Here is a 16,699-nt window from a genome sequence, read left to right on the forward strand (position 1 = left end):
CCTTGCTGTTTCACACCAATGTGACAATACACCCAACCCAATCAACTTAGAAGAAAGAAAAGTTTATTTTGGCCTCCTGTTTCATAATTTTGGTTCTGTACTTACTCTGCTCTTTCTTTAGGCCTGTGTCAGGGCAATATGTCACGATGAAGGGTGCATGTTAAGGAATGCCTGTTTACCTCATGGTGGCCAGGAAGGAGGCAGGGGAGGGTTATGTCATTTAGGGTTCTGATATTCCTTCTAAGGACAGGATCCCAATAACATAAGCTCTTTCATTCTCTCATGTCATGTCTTAAAGGTAAAGGTGACACAACTGCCCAGTAAAGCTGCATATGTAGCTTTGGGGGGAGAATTCCAGATCCAAACTATTAACCCTTAAGGCCAAGGGATGGAAATAACAACTTGTACTTCAGTCTTTTGTTTCTTTTATTTTGAAGTTTGAACCCATGGTTGAGTTCTACAACTTCTAATATTTTTATGTAAAACTTGTTTTATCTCTAAGTAAAGCCTGACATTGCTTTGGGTCCAGAATTCTTGCCAGATGTCAAAACCTACACTATCTCTTTTTCAGCTTATCTTTTAACAATCTTAATTCTCCCTGAGGCAAGTGCTATCCCTGGCAGAAAAGCAGGTCAAATGCAGACTGTCTTTAGATATATTCCTGCCTAGTAGCATCCTTTTGTGTGGTACTGTGACTTCTTCCATGCTCTTTTGTTTTCTGTGTCTTTTTATCCTATAGGTTTTTGAAGAAATTTTATAATTGATGTGACAAAATAAGGCCTTGCTATGCAATTGTTCTCCTAAGACACGGTGAGTTATTCATGCTACACAAGTCAACTGTTTCATTTGTGTTAATATTCAATCTGTACAAAGTGGAATACATTTATTACCGATTCTTTTGTGCATTAATCATTGGATTCAGTGGCAAAGGAGGTCAGCGATAGGCATAGTATACAAATGCCCTTGAGGAAATTGCAATAGTTGGAGAGACACAACAATGCAAGGAGGCAAAATAAATTGCAGGTGTTGACTGTAATTTCTGTACAGTGGTGGCAAATGATACAACCAATGGAGTCCAAACTACCTGTGGATCATTTTGTGGGAAAGTGGGTATTAAAGTTTTGACTGGTGGTAAATTTGGATAGTGACGAGAAGAAAGACCCGAGTCACAAGCAGAAGGAGCTGTTACTAAGAATGGAAATGTGTGTGTGGTGTGTGTGTGTGTGTGTGTGTGTGTGTGTGTGTGTGTGTGTGTGTGTGTGTGTGTGTAAATGTGTGTGTGGTGTGTGTGTGTGTGTATGTGTGTGTGAGAGAGATAGAGATAGATAGATAGAGAGAGAGAGAGAGAGAGAGAGAGAGAGAGAGAGAGAGAGAGAGATCATGGCAGTCACTTGGGACTCTGCCTGGTAGAGCAGGAGCACTACATTGGAAGAATGATAAAACATTCATGGAATGACCATAAAATGAAATAAAATACAGTATACAATAGACAGGCAACTTTTAGGTATTTTCTTGTAGGTGAGCAAGAATTGTGAAAAACTAATACTAAAAAGTGTAAAATAGTTAGAATTTGACCCCTTACAGCAGTGGCTATCAGATAGTCACATGATTTATGAGCATTATCACCCTAGAGAAATTCCCCATTACTAAGAAAGGAATCAGATAAGTCCTACATCTCTAAAATAAAAGGGTTTTGAGGTTTGCAGAGTATGGGGAGATTTATTTGGAATGAGCTGAGAATGTGCTAGAAATCTCTCTCTGTGTGTATGTGTGTGTGTCGGGGGGCAGGGGGGGGTTGTTTCCCTATTGGTGCAGGTTGGTATGAGGTGCTACAAGGAGAGCTTAATTCTGTCTCTTAAAGTTCAAAGGAGAGAGCAGAAGCAGTAGCTTGGTTTCTGATAAAGAAAAGGCAGAGAAGAGCCAGTGAGCAATTTACCATGCAGCCAGGAGTCAGGGGTGGCTGTGCAGTGCGTAGTTTCCTCTGGGAATCTTCTGAGTTACCTTGGAAACACATGAAGCCAACAACTGTATTTTGGTTGATGTAGGTCCCTCCTTAAGAGTGGTCCAGCAGCTAAACTAGTCTTGGTAGATAAAAAAGTTAGTGGGCCAGGCATTGGTAACACACGCCTTTAATCCCAGCACTCAGAAGGCAGAGGCAGGCAGATCTCTGTGAGTTCGAGGCCAGCCTGTCTACAGAGTGAGTGCCAGGATAGGCAGAAGGGATGCTGTTACCTTTTTATTTTTTCTGAGACAGTGTTTCTTTGGGTAGCTTTGGAGCCTATCCTGGCACTACCAACATCAACCAAAAATATGGTTGTTGACTTTTTTTTAGACTAAAAGGGGAATTGTAGGGGGACACTGTAACCATGCCTCCTAAGAGCTGGCTACCGGAATGGTCAAGGTGATGTCAGAGTTATGTGGGAGAGGTTTTAAGAGTAAGGGGATGCACATGGTAGCCCTTCTTTCTCCCTGCTTCATCGGCTTGCACTGGTCACTGTGTTTCCTGTCAGATGGCTAGGTGATCTGTAAGTAAGGCATATTCCCCAATAAATATACACTAATCTTATCTGTTTGCATATTGGTGAATCACCATTTATAGGCTTTGGTTGCAGCAATTCCTATGTCAGGTCCAAGGATGCAGAGATGATTGACGCAGCAACCTGGAGAAAAGCACCTGTAGCTGACTCAGCTTTAAATGCTTGCCAGACCCAGATCCCAAGTCCTCTTGGCTCAGTGTCCCAAAAGTAAACTCGCCATTTCTCTCCTCATTCTCGATTTCCTCTTTTGATTCTATCACTTGCTCCAGGGACATCAAAGATACAAAGTTAGCCATTTGGTAAGGAGGAAACAAAGAGAGCAGCAGTTGGTTTCAGCAAACTGGCAGGGTAGCTGTGGATTCCAACTCTGAAGAGAGAATAAACTTTAAATCACGTTTTTATACATATCTGGGTTTTGCTTTCTCAGTTAAGAATGTTTACTGTGAGCTAAAGGAACTTGATAGAAGCTTCTGGGTGGTAAGAGTCTAGGCAGAGCCTGATTCCATCACTGAAATGTCTCATTAGTTTCTTAAAACAACATCAAATTCTCACAGGCTGTGTTGTTTCAAGGAAGAAATTTATGCTCTGCCACTTCCAGTGCAGAAGTCCAAAGCTTTCTAGTTTCATTTCTGGTCATACATTCTCTATTTTCAAGATACACAGACTATGCTTGTGATTCAAAAAATGCTTCCTCTCTGCATGTGTGCGTGTGCACATGTCTACATGTGAGTGCATGTGTCTACACGTGTGAGTGCATATAAGTGTGTCTATGGGTAGGGGTCATGCTAGTAGAAATCAGAGAACAACGTTCTGCTGTTGGTCTCAGCCTTTTACCATGTTTAATACTTTGGAGCTGGGCTTCTTCCCTGCTGCACAAGACAGAGAGTTGACCAGCAGGGTTCTGAATTTCTGTCTCTGCCTTCCATCTCGCACCGGCATAGTGGCATTGAAAATCCCTGGACTAGGACATTTGACACTTCACTTGGGTTCTGGGATATAAATACAGGCCATTCATCATGGATAGCAATATTTGTGTTATTTGCATTCACTGAGCCATCTCCCCTGCCCTAAAATGGTATTTTTTTAAAAAAAATCCATTCTTAGGAGTGTTTCAGTTACTGCAATTGCTTATGTTTTGTCGCTTTCATCCCAGTGTTGCTGATTTTCCTCTAGAGAGTCTCAGTACAGCAGATCTTGTCATAGCAAAGTAAAGTAGTCTTCATGGTTTTTATACTTATACTTTTCAGTCTCCCCTGAAAGTTTGAATTTGTCTGCTTCTTGTTACTATAACATAATGAACGAAGACAGTTATTTTATAAAGTGAAGGTTTATCTTACTTCACCATTCTGGACGTGTCACTCCCAGGTAAAGTGGCTCCACAACATTCAACTGAAAAATTCAGCATATCATGGCTGGAGTAAGTGGTTAAGCCTATCCCTCACTCCAAGAGTCAGGAAACAAAGAGGAAGAGGATAGGAAGAGTTCCCCCAGTCTTTATAGAGATGCTCCCCACAAGGTAAGGACTTTCCACTAGACCTCATTTTCTAAAGGTTCCATAATGTCCCCATAGCACCTCCCTGGGAACCAACGGTTGAATACATGGGCTTCCCAGAGAGGGCATTCAATATCCAAATGACTCATTCTTCCAAGGGCTTGCTGTCTTGTGAGACTTTCATAGAGGAAACCACTTCTCTTTGTGTCTGTGTATGGATTGTGTTTTAGATTACTTTTGAAATATTTTTCCCATGGCATCATCTTCAGTTCCCTACAGTTTTCCTTTCAATGTATTATATGTTGTTTAGTGATGACAAGCTTACCTATTTCTTGGCATAATTGTCTAGATATATGCTTCTCTAATTAGAGCACACCTTTGTTCAGTTTAATTTTTGTTTATGGCAGTTTCTATTAAGTGTATGAGACTCCAACTTTCTGTAGGTGTTTCTAGAAGGGAATAAATACTTCTCCAGAGAGGACAAGTTTATATATGTGAAGAGAACCTTGAAACCTATCACAGTGTGTTGGAAGGCTTTTTTTACCCATAGAACTGAAGAAACTCAAGAAGAAAGTCTTCAGGATAGCACTTGATAGCTTATATGTGATCTTCCTGAAATATGGGTCCAACTTTATCACCTATCTGCCAAAGACCTAAACTGAGTGTTTCTTCACCTATCATGGAGTTTGATTCATCAAAAAGGAAATGAGATAATTTCCAGTGTGCTGTGGTGTAGTCATTCCATCATGCCTGTCTCTAGGATGTTGATTCTCAATGGGGTCAGAAGACTTCCCCGAAGCAGATAGTTGCTAATAATTGTAATAACTTCACCGATAATTGTATTCACTAATACTTTTTATGCTTGGCTGCCACTGCTTTCTGTCCTTTAGATTTATTTATCCCAATTAATCATCATACTAACTCTAGGAAGTAAGGGGCGTAATCAGTCCTGTATTGCAGAGGAAAAGTGAATGCATGCAGAGTTTAATTTACTTGCCCAAGTCCTCACACCTGGGAAGTGTGGAGATTGCAGCTAAATGATTACCCTAATAACGGCTGACATAGCCGATTATTTAATGCTGTTTTTAACTGTTAAAAATCCTCCAGTCATATAACTTTCTTAAATAATGAATTTAAAATTCTCACCTACTTACTTGACAGCCCTCTCTGCAAAGCTATTGCTCAGACCTGCATTTCTCATCGTCCAATCTGCGCATTGAGATAACGATGCAGTAAACTCTTTTATGGGACACTCCTTGAGATTGTAATATGCTCAGGGAGGGAACAAGATATATTTCCATAACTTCTGACTCATATAGAGTGCTTTCCTCTCTTTTCACAACACAGAAAAGCTTGGCAATCACATCTCATAAGGAGGGTAATCTGCAAATTATTTACAGTCACTCTATAATTTCTCATCTTTTCATTTCTATAGTAAGACACAGACTCTCATGAATATTTTACAGCCCATCCTCACGGGGAGAGGGGGTGGAGTAAGTTTGGATAATTGCAAATTTCATTCAGTCTTTTGTGTTCCCATAAATGTTGGGTCCCAACATGGCTTACAGTGTGTCTTTTGAAATGACGGAAGCTAATGCTTTCTCTTGCCAAGTACAAATCTTATTTCTGTGTGAGAAAAGGAGAGAATCAAAGAAAGCAGGCTGAGGATCTGTCACAGTCACCCATGAGCTCAGCTGAAGGAGAGAGAGGACCTTTGGGGAATTATTTGGCATTTAAGGCAAGTGGCTCCTGAGGCAGCTGCTGAATGAAGCTGAGTATCATGTTAAATGATTTCTTCTCTGACCTTTATTACTAATGAATCTTCTTTAAGAAGCATTTAGAGAGTAAAAGAAAGGTTGTTTTTATTAATCTTCTCTCTTTGCCCACAGAACCCAAAGAAATGGTGTCACCTGGCAAGAGAACTGCTGTGTTTTATGAAAATTCAGACGAAGGTAGTAATGCTTATTTAGAATTAATGCTTTTACAGTCTGTTAAGTACATGGAACTGTTGAGTTTCTTTGATGATTTTGAGTCATCAAATAGAAATTTATTTATTTGAAAAGCAGAAGGAAAGATTTGTGATGATCATCATATTTATAAAGTGGACAGTAAAAATTAAAATACAGAATAGCTTATGAAAAATTGTGGATAACCATTAATTTTTGATAGTTTTTCAATTATATGAACAAAATCTCAAGAACTTTGCATTTTTCTTTTTGAAAATAACTCAAGTTGGTGAACCATGTTTACAAATGGCAGGCAGAGAGAGCAGTGAAGATTCTGTTAGGATATAGTGAGGGGAGCTTATCTTTTATTTAAGCATTAGTCAGAAGGCTTTGCATATTAATTTTTGAAAATGCAAAAACATGTCAATACAGATTTCCAGAAAACTTCATCAAGTTTTGCAAAGATACTTTTATACAAAACACGTATTTTCTCTGCAAAGACTGAATTACATCACGAAGTTGTTGAATAGCATGCCTGATTATGCTAACAGATTGCATATTTAGCTGCTAAAATTTCAAATCGCTGTGTGATTTATTTACATATGTTGTCCTAAGAGTATGAAAACTCATGCAAATAGTCTAATGGCATATACATGAAAACAAAGTGAATAAAGATGAAGACATATAAAGTGTGTGTGTGTGTGTGTGTGTGTGTGTGTGTGTGTGTTTTGCAGAAAAATTTCAGATGGGTTAGAATTGTGAGCGAGTCTAGGTGTAGCTGTTGAATGATATACTCTCTTAGAGCCATACTGAGGTGTATTATATGGTAGCATACAAATTGGAGCTAATAGGATTTTATGTTTGATTAATTGTTGAATATACCAAACCCAAATGGGAACTGAAATTAAGATATAATTTTAAATTTAATGGACATCAATAGAAAAACTGTTTTTGAACTTTGATTTTCACTTGGCCCAAACGAAATCATTAAATTACATTATAGAGGAGGGTGTTCCCACTCATTTTGGGTCTTCCTTGATTCTTAAAAGGAGCAGAAAGCCCCTCTGCCTCATGAGAATTTCTTTTTATAGAGGAGATGTCTGAGTCATAGTCTTCTACTCAAGATTTATTGACATTAACATGTCTTCCAAACTTAAAAATTGTGCCTTGGCATGATTCCAAGGCTCAGGAATCCTCAGAAAACAGTGGGTAGAAAATGTATAAAGGTGGATGATGCTGTGAAATACTGTCCTCTGAACATGACATGGGTGTTGTATACATGAACTCACAATAATCACTCACCACAACCCCTGTACAAAATCAAACCCATTAAAAATTCCAGCATGAAGAAGGGCCGGCTCCTGAGATCGTACCCATAGCCGAGGAGCTAGTGGCAGTTGTAGACTGCTTGGACAGAATGTGTGCCAGTTTTCTACAGGACTATGACTCCTGATAGGCTGCCTGTGCTTCAGTGGATGCCCTGAAATGCATGCACACAGTTCCTGCACTAGGTCAACTCAGTGGGTTTATGAAAGAGTTTATGAAGTAGGGAGGGGAAAGAAGCCAGGGAGGGAAGGGAGGATCAGAGGGAGTGGGGGCTAGAAGATGTAATTTAAAATTTTCAAATACTTAATTAAATCACTTGATGGCTTCTTTTTGCTTACAGTCATTACCTGTGGGTCTCTAGAGAGGAATATAATAATAACTTATACCTAGAAAATATGCAGAAGATGCTGAAGTTGAGCTGAGTGATGGTGATGTGTGAAGAAGTCTTGGGGAGATGATAGACAAGAGCCTGTTGCAGGGGAGTCAGTGGAAGATGGTACAGTGGGGAAGGAGAAACATGCTGACTGGGGGAAGAACCAGTAAGCAGGGTGCTGGATCCAAGTGCTACTGGTATAAAAATACAGCATGAGGAAAAGAAGAACTTTTGAAGGTATGTTAGGTGATTTTTTCCCTTTACCATTTCTCAGATGTCTATACAAACTAATATATTCAATTTGTTAGATGTTTTTCTGATTGAGTGGTTATGTGGAGAAAAGTTGTTTGAATGTAGTAGAGGAAGAGTTAGGGTCAGGGAGGGAAGTCCTATCAGCGTGGTGAAATTAAGGCAATGAACCTTGCTTCTTTCCTTTTGTCACTCCACGGGGCTTTGTAGAGTAACAAAATCTAGGTTTTTGGTGGGACAAAATCCCCCAAGAAATCATAGTCTAAGATCTAATTTGCATTGGTGTCAGGGTGAGAGCAGGGTGCAGAGTGGCTTATGATGGGAGAACTGACATGGAGAAATGAGCTAATGTTATGATTTCTTGCTAGTCTTTTGGAGTCTTTTAACTAGGTATGCTTGCCTTATACATTATTACATTATTCCTCTTTGTTTTTTGCTTGTTTTCGAGATGGGGTTTCTCTATGTAGCCCTGGCTGTCTCAGAGCTCATTTTGTAAACCAGGCTGGACCTGAACTCACAGAGATCCACCTGTTTCTGCCTCCCGAGTGCTGGCATTAAATCATGGGCCACCACCAACACCCAGCTGACAGTATTCCTCTTAATATGATGAGCAATTGTGTGTAGATGCTTTGCCCCTGTTGGCTCAGGTGAGAAATGTACATGCAAATGTGTGTTTATGTATAATGGAATTAGTCTTAGATGATGACTGATATGCTCCTGTTTTGTCTAGGATTAACTGCCAATGGGGCCAAGAGTGCAACCTGTTGGATTAACAGGAAACACTATACTTGAGTGTTTTAAAAAGGATGTTTAAATAATTTTATATGAATTATTGCATTGTTACATTTTTGACATCTATTAGTTACATATTCCTAATTTTGTAATCCAAAAGTAGAGGCAATTTCCATTATTCAAGTCAAAATGCTCTTCTTCATGCATAGTGTGATTATACATATTACATAATATATAGTTAAAATAGAGTACATTGATGCATACTATAAGCTGTAACACAATAGTGTCAGGGTGAGATTTGTTTTCAGTTTCCACTAGAAGCCAGACAATAAGTCACTGGACAGCTTCACCAAAAACAGATTAAAAGTTATTCTCCCCACCCTCATTTTTACTATTTATATATGTATTTAAAGAATTTCATATAATGAGTACAATATATTTCACCAGCTCTATCCTTTCTCTTCCAACTCCTCCTATGTCCCTCCATATCTCCTTTCAAAATCATGTCCTCCTCTATAGGTGTATATTACATAAATAGAGAGGGACTGGCTAATATATTACCTACTGAGTCAGATTAGTGATGCTCACATGCATGTGAGGTAACATGCTATTTACTTGGGCATGAGCAACGTATCAGGGGGCTTGTCTTTCCCTTCAATCCCAGTGTTAGAGAGGTGGGGACAGCAGGGTGCTTTGTGCTTGCAGCCTAGCCAGAGGTGCTGAATCGGAGAACATCTGGCCCCGTGCAAAATCCTATCTCAAAAACCCAACGAAGTGGAGAGGGATACGGAGAGATAGCCATTGGGCTCTAGACTTCACAACCAGGCACACATACTTGCATGCATAGTGGCACACTCATGTATACACACGCATACACACACACACACACACACACACACACACACACACACACACACACACACACACAAATTACCCTTCTGAAATCTTTATCATAGTATAGGCCCCCACATCCTTGTCTGTCTTTGAGTACACTAATGTGTCATTTCTTACACACAGAATCTATCACAGCATCTTTGATTTACATTGGCTTGTGTATGTCCTTGTGCTTCAGTTCATATATATTTCTCATTTAATATAAAGGTATGTTTATAGTTTTTTTCTCTTCTCAATATAATTTTGAAAATATGTCTATTTGCCGTTGACTTTCACTCCAGTCTGTAAATATAGACACTCTTTAGATGAATATGCTTGTTCTTTTATTCTCTAATATTTCCACTGGAGGAATATTTAAAAGGCTAAAGGGTTCCTTTGTGCTACACAATCTAAAATTTAGCTATGCTTTGTATTAATCAGGCTTACCTTGAGGGAGCACTCTATTTTTATCACTTATTTTCCATGATAATAAAATCAGAGTGCAAATCCAGTGATTTATAAAGCCATGGGTGGAACACACTTTGGGCCATGGGGAGATGCCCTAATCCTATCTACCCATTGGCTGTGGGCCACATTGCACATGTCATGATGAAAAATTTAACCTGAGTTACTCAGCAAAGTCACTTTGGCCCAAGAGAAAAACCAGTGCTTTTGAGACCTGTTCCTGTTTCATATCTTACACAAAATCAATAAAAAGTAAATTATATTTATCTATTAATTTATCAATTTAATTTCTACCTGCTGTGTCCACAAATGCCTTAGCTGAAGTAGGGGGGATGTGCATCTAGAAATAGAGTATCTTTCCAACTTACACATGCTTACTCACACCTGAATGAAAAACTCTCTCTCTCTCTCTCTCTCTCTCTCTCTCTCTCTCTCTCTCTCTCTCCCATACACAAACACACACACAGTTATCTGTTTGGCTGTTTATATTTTCATAGAATCTTCGGTTTCTCCTGTGGATTCTATATCATCATTCATGTGAATGGCTAGAGACTCTTAAAGAAGGCCCCGACACTGGTTTTAGATTGCTTATACTTGTGGAATTACACTTGTAAGGGTTTCACGGCCATTTTGAATGTGCTGGTTTGAGGAAATGCAGGCTGAGAGGACACACACCATGCTCTATGGTAGGCAAGGATTCTACAAGGACACAAACACTGGGTGTGAAAGCTGGGGTGTGGTAGGCCTGTTTGATAAGCTGGGATACAATAAGATCTACTAGGTTAAATGAGAGCTTTTATGAGTTGGTGTTCCCATCATCAATACCAGAAAAGGACTAAGGGGGTTTGAGGTAATTAGTTTCTTTAAGGGTTAACAGATGTGTTAATTTCTATTTCGTCAGTTTTGAGGGACTAGTCAATTGAAATTTAGTACCTGGGCTGAAATTAATAGTTCATAATGCAGGCCTTTCCCATATATATGTGTTTCGATTTGTACAATGTTTATATATGTTCTATGTATTCTCTGGAGGGTCAGTATAGTCTCTCTTTCTAGATACATTAAGATTTTAAAAATGATGCCACTAGGTGTCAGCAACAACCTCTAAGGGTTCCTGTGACCTTTGTAACTTTTTAAAAAAGAAACTTTATATTGTACCTGAAAAGTTTATTTCAAAAGTTTAAGACCAATTCTGAACCATACAAAGTAGAATCATGAGCATATAAAGTCTTATGAGATTATTTTAAACTCATTTCTGCCCATAGTTACTGTAACCTGATGTTAGAGTCCTCCATGCATGCTCTCTGTGTGTTACATTATTGCATAAGCATTGGCTCCCTGGCTTTTATTTTCATTGTCTTTGTAGATGTGTGTTTTACAGCTATCAAACATCTGAAGACAGTGCAGCATTAATTTTTCAACACACACATCTGTGTCCTGTTCACTTACTAATGTCTAACAGGTTTAGAATCTGTTCTGTTATTGCATGGAACTCAGAATGTTTAGAAAGACAACACACAGAATTATGGGTGTTTCTCACTAACTGGAGATAAAATAGCATGGAACTAGAAAAAATTTATGTGTTCTGTGAATTTCAGTCTAAAATCTAGGCCTTAACAAGGTTAATAAAAATATATTATACTTTTATTTATGGAAGTTATTAAGAAACCATAGTTTGTTGATGTTCCATGGGTGGGATTTACTTAATGATGTGGTTATTATCTGGTCAGATTAAGCTCCATTGGTAAGACTCAGTCTAATATGTCAGCTATCTGGCACTAGGATCCTGCCATAGATGCCTTTCTGTCAACAAAGTTCCAAGCAGATTTACAAATAGTCAAAATGTAGACTGCTTTCCATTTCTCTCCTCCAGGAAATTTTGACATAAGTTGCATTTAAAAACATTCAACAGAAGCTGTCAAAGAAATATAAAGAGAACCTCTTTTCTGCAGAAAATTCTAGCAATGAGTATGCTAATGTAAAATTGTCTCTGCTTTTAAAGTAATTAAAATTGTGATAGTTCTAGCAGGTAACAGTAAGGTGGAGTAAATGGCTTAGTACACAGGCTAGAGAAAGAATTGCTCCACACTGAAGTTGTTCATCTGTGAGGTTTTAGTTTAACTTGTAAGAGGAACACTGAGTTTATCTGAGTTTGCATATCTATTTTAGAAGGAGAAGTAAAAGACCATGCCGAGATTTCCCCTAACGCTGTGGCTGTTAGTTTTAATTGTATTCACTGGTGATGAAATCATGCTGCAATTACTTGACCCATACAATGACCTCACCAGGAGTAGATACAGGGGGCAAGTGCTGTGGATATGTGAGAGGCACAACATTAGTCAACCTTGAACCTGGGGCGGAAGTATACAGCTTGCTGGTTCTGCAATGGCCCAGCCTGTGATTCTTTTATCTAATACCTTAAACAAGAAGTCAGTGCTGAGATCAGATGGCACATCTGTCTTCCATCTGTCTGCTTGTGAGGTATATGGGACAGAGAGGCTGCCAGTTTTAACCTGACTCTACAGTAAGCTAGTCTTGCTTCATATGTATGTATGTTTCTCCTTTTAAATTATAACTTTTAGCTGAGACAATATGGGTACATCTTTGTGTAGTGTGTATATAAATTTAGTACATATATATTTATATATACATATATATGTATATATATAGTATATTATAGACTAATAAATTGGATCCCTTCATTTATCATTTTTATGTGTGAGAATTCCATGCCTTCCTGGCCATTGTGAAATGTATCCTATATGGTTTAATCATTGGTTCCCTGCTATGATAATCAAGAACAGTGACTCCTATTCTACACTGTGGCTGGGTTCCAGTGTCTTTATGTGAACTCTGTTCTATCTCTCTTACTCTGCCTTTCTCAGTCTCTAGTTTCCCCAGAAGACATGTGGCATATGTTTTTCTGTGTCCTGTTTATTTCACATGGAATAATGCCCTTCAATTTCATGCACATTGCTTCAAATGATAGGATTTCGTTATTTTTATGGTGAAAATATGCCATTGTCCCTATTCATGGAAGGCCATCTGGGTTGAGTCTGTATTTTGGCTATGGTGCACAGGGCTGGAATGAACAAACGTCTGTAAGAATGTTCTTGATGGAACAATATCTTTTCCTTGGCTGTGGGCCAGGTAATGGGATCGCTGGATCCTACGGTGGACCTATTTCTAGTTTCCGGAACTATTGCCTCACTGCTTCTCATAATGGCCATTCTAATTTACAACTTCACCAATAGTGTATGCACTTATTTTTCTCCTTGCCTGTGGCCACATTTGTTAATTCCTGTCTTTTTGATGACAGCAATTCTGACTGGGTTTGGATTCCCACTCTTTTAGGCATCTCTTCTCAACAGATTCATTAGACTGTTCATCTACATGGACTGGATAACATATTTCAAAGATCAGGTTCTAGTTAGGATGTTCTGTGAACTCAAATACCTCATCAGGTCATTCCAAAACCACTTTACTGCTGGCCACATCCCAAATTTTTGCAATGTTATTTCTCACCAATTCCTTGCCCAGATGTTTCCTTGTAACTCACACAACCCAGATAAGCCCAGTTGTACATGATTTCTTTTTTCTCAACCTTGATGACTTTGCTTTTACAGTTCTCTCCTCATAGAATTTGACCTTTTCCTCCTCTCCCCTAGTTTCTTCATTTTAGGTGTAGCAGAACAAGAAAAGGCATATTTTGGTAACCAGATATGCCAGGTTCAAATCCCAGATGGACAGTTTGCTTGTTTGTGTATTTCAAGATAGGTTCTGACTATGTAGCCCATTCTGGCCTAGAAGCCAAGACCTTCCTGTTTTTTCCTCCTTAATGTTGAATTCCTCACGTATACGCCATCTCCAGTGTCAGTTTATTAAGACATTGTTGATTAACTGAACAAAGGCTATTTAACCCTCAGTGTTTCATTCTGATTTATCCTACAAACCCTGGAAAAAATAACCCAATAATTGAGTTTTCAAAATAAGACTTTTATTATTAATTTATAATACTTGCTAGCATATAGGATCCCTCAATATAAACTAGACAGTGAGCTTAGAGCATTGCTTAGTTAGCAAAGTACCACTGTTGGAAGTGTGAAGACCTGAATTGGAGATTGAGACCCATATAAAGAAATCTGTGTGCAATGTTGCATTCTTGTAATCACAGAGTGAGGAAGGCAGAGATAGGCTGGTGCTGTCTTAACAGCAACAAATAAAGATGGGCAGTGCCTGAAGGATGGGGATGGCACCAGATGTTGTTCTTCATCTTACACACACACACACACACACACACACACACACACACACACACACACACACGCACGCACGCACACACTCAGACACACACACACACAAACATATATGCATACACACACACCTACCTCCATAACAAATGATTAAACACATAAATAGCCAATATTAATTTCAAACCAGTCCCAGAAGTCACTTCCATGAAATTTAGTCTCAAGATTTATTGTCATTCTTAGACTTACTAAATACATTGATGTATATTTGAAGCTTTTCCTGATCTCTTCATCAATACTTTTAAACTTGTCACCTATTTTTAATTATATCCTGTATTAATTTTCTCATCAATAAAATGGGTCAGCAATACACCACAGAGGTATAGTTAGAATTAATATAGAATCAGACTGGAACATAAAAATAATAGGTCTAGTAATAGTTATCACTTATACCATTCTTGTTATGAATTAGGAGCCAAATTAAAGGCTTTATTTACATCACTCTAGCTGCTAGAGTCTAGCACAATGGTTTGCAGGTGCTTCATGGGTGCTGGATAGGGAGGCAATGAAGTCACACTTATAGCTACTGAGGGAAAAAGATTAAGAACATCCAAACACAAAATCAGCATATGTGGAAAGATAAAACTGGGGTTTAGAAGGGAAGCTAGAACTTGAGAGTGTGGGAACTATTACAGAAGTGGGCTGAAGTTGTGTGAGTGGTTAAATAACTGTCAAGAGAGCTGGGACAGTGAAGAGCCATGAAGAATGCCCCATACCCCCGCCTTCCTGTTCACACATACTCTCATGTTTTCTACAACCTCTGCACAGAGGCATATAACCGAATTTTCTCAGGGGCAACACATTTGTCCTTTTCAAGTTTATGGTTGAAATTATCACTGAACATAGCAACTGTTTTTGAAAAACCAGTGAAGGTGAAATTACTCTTGACCTAGTTCTTGACATGCTATAAATATCATTAACAGCAACAATTAACTGTGTCGTGAAGATTTTATTATACATTTTGCAAGGAAGAAGTTTGATTCTTGATTGAATTGTGATATGATGGTTGGACATCTGCCAGCCATTGGAAGTCTACATATTACATATCAGAGGCTTTGGAGATTGATTTTTTACTTCATTGACAATAAATGATTTTGTTCCCATTATCAGAATGTACTTTTGACAGAATATATGCCTTTGTGTATAGATTTATTAGGATTGTTAAAACCTTAACAGGTCAGTACTCACTCATACTAACTCCAACAAAGTTTGTGGTAGACATCCAACTTTTTTTTGCTTATATTTAGAGTTTAGTTAGGAGAATTTGTATTGGAAATGACCACAGTCTGTGTGAATTTGGCATATTATGGAAAATAGTAACAGCAACCACTAATTGACTACAATGAGCCCTCTGTATCTGAGATTTCTACATCCATGCCATCAACCAATTGGAGATATATAATATATAATATGAATTACATATGTACTGAACACAGACATCTCTTGTTGTTATCTATATGATATAGTAGGGCAACTATATTATATTAACTATTAGAAGTCATCTACAGATTATTTAAAGTACATCGGGAATGTGCTTAGTCTATATGTAAACTCACCATTTTGTATAAGGGATTTAAGCACATGTAGACTTTAGTAACCATGCGGGTCCCCAAGGACAGCTGAATTTACATTTGTATCTATCTGTCTTATGGGTTATGAAGCTGTGATAAAACACCATGACCATAAACAACCTGGGGAGGAAAGCACTTATTTCAGCTTACAATGCTCCATTGCTAAAGGAAGTTAGGGAAGGAACCCGGAGGCAGGAGTTGATTCAGAGGCCATGGAGGGGTGCTTCTTAATGGCTTGTTCCTCATGGCTTGCTCAGTTGACTTTCTTATAGCACCCAGTTTGACTAATGTATACATAGAACCATTTACATCAACAATTAATTAAGAATTCCTGGAATCCAGTTGTACAGAGAGAAGTGTGATGAGAAAAGGGGTCAAGACCAGGCTGGGGAAACCAACAGAAATAGCTGACCTGAAAAAGGGGGATCTCATGGACCTCAGACTCACAACTCAGAAACCAGAATAGAACAGAACCGGGCCCCTTGAACATGGGTGTCATTTGGGAGGCCAGGGCAGTGGCCTGGGGGCCTCTGGTAGTGAAATAGCATTTACACTTAGTGTACAAATGGACATTGGGAGCTCATTACCCTTATAAAGAATGCTTTCTCAGTCTAAACACATGGGATAGGGACTAGGCCCTGCTCCAAATGGTATGACAGACTTTGAAGATTCCCCCATGGAAGGCCGCACCCTTTCTATGGAGCAGAAGAGGGATATGGGATGGGAGTCAGTTGGTTGGTTGCATGGGAGAATGGAAGGGAGAGGGAACTGGGATTGATATATAAAATAAGATTGTTTCTAATTTAAATAAAAATATAAAAAGAAAAT

Source organism: Cricetulus griseus, chromosome 3, assembly GCF_003668045.3.
Source record: "Cricetulus griseus strain 17A/GY chromosome 3, alternate assembly CriGri-PICRH-1.0, whole genome shotgun sequence".
NCBI classification, from domain to species: domain Eukaryota; kingdom Metazoa; phylum Chordata; class Mammalia; order Rodentia; family Cricetidae; genus Cricetulus; species Cricetulus griseus.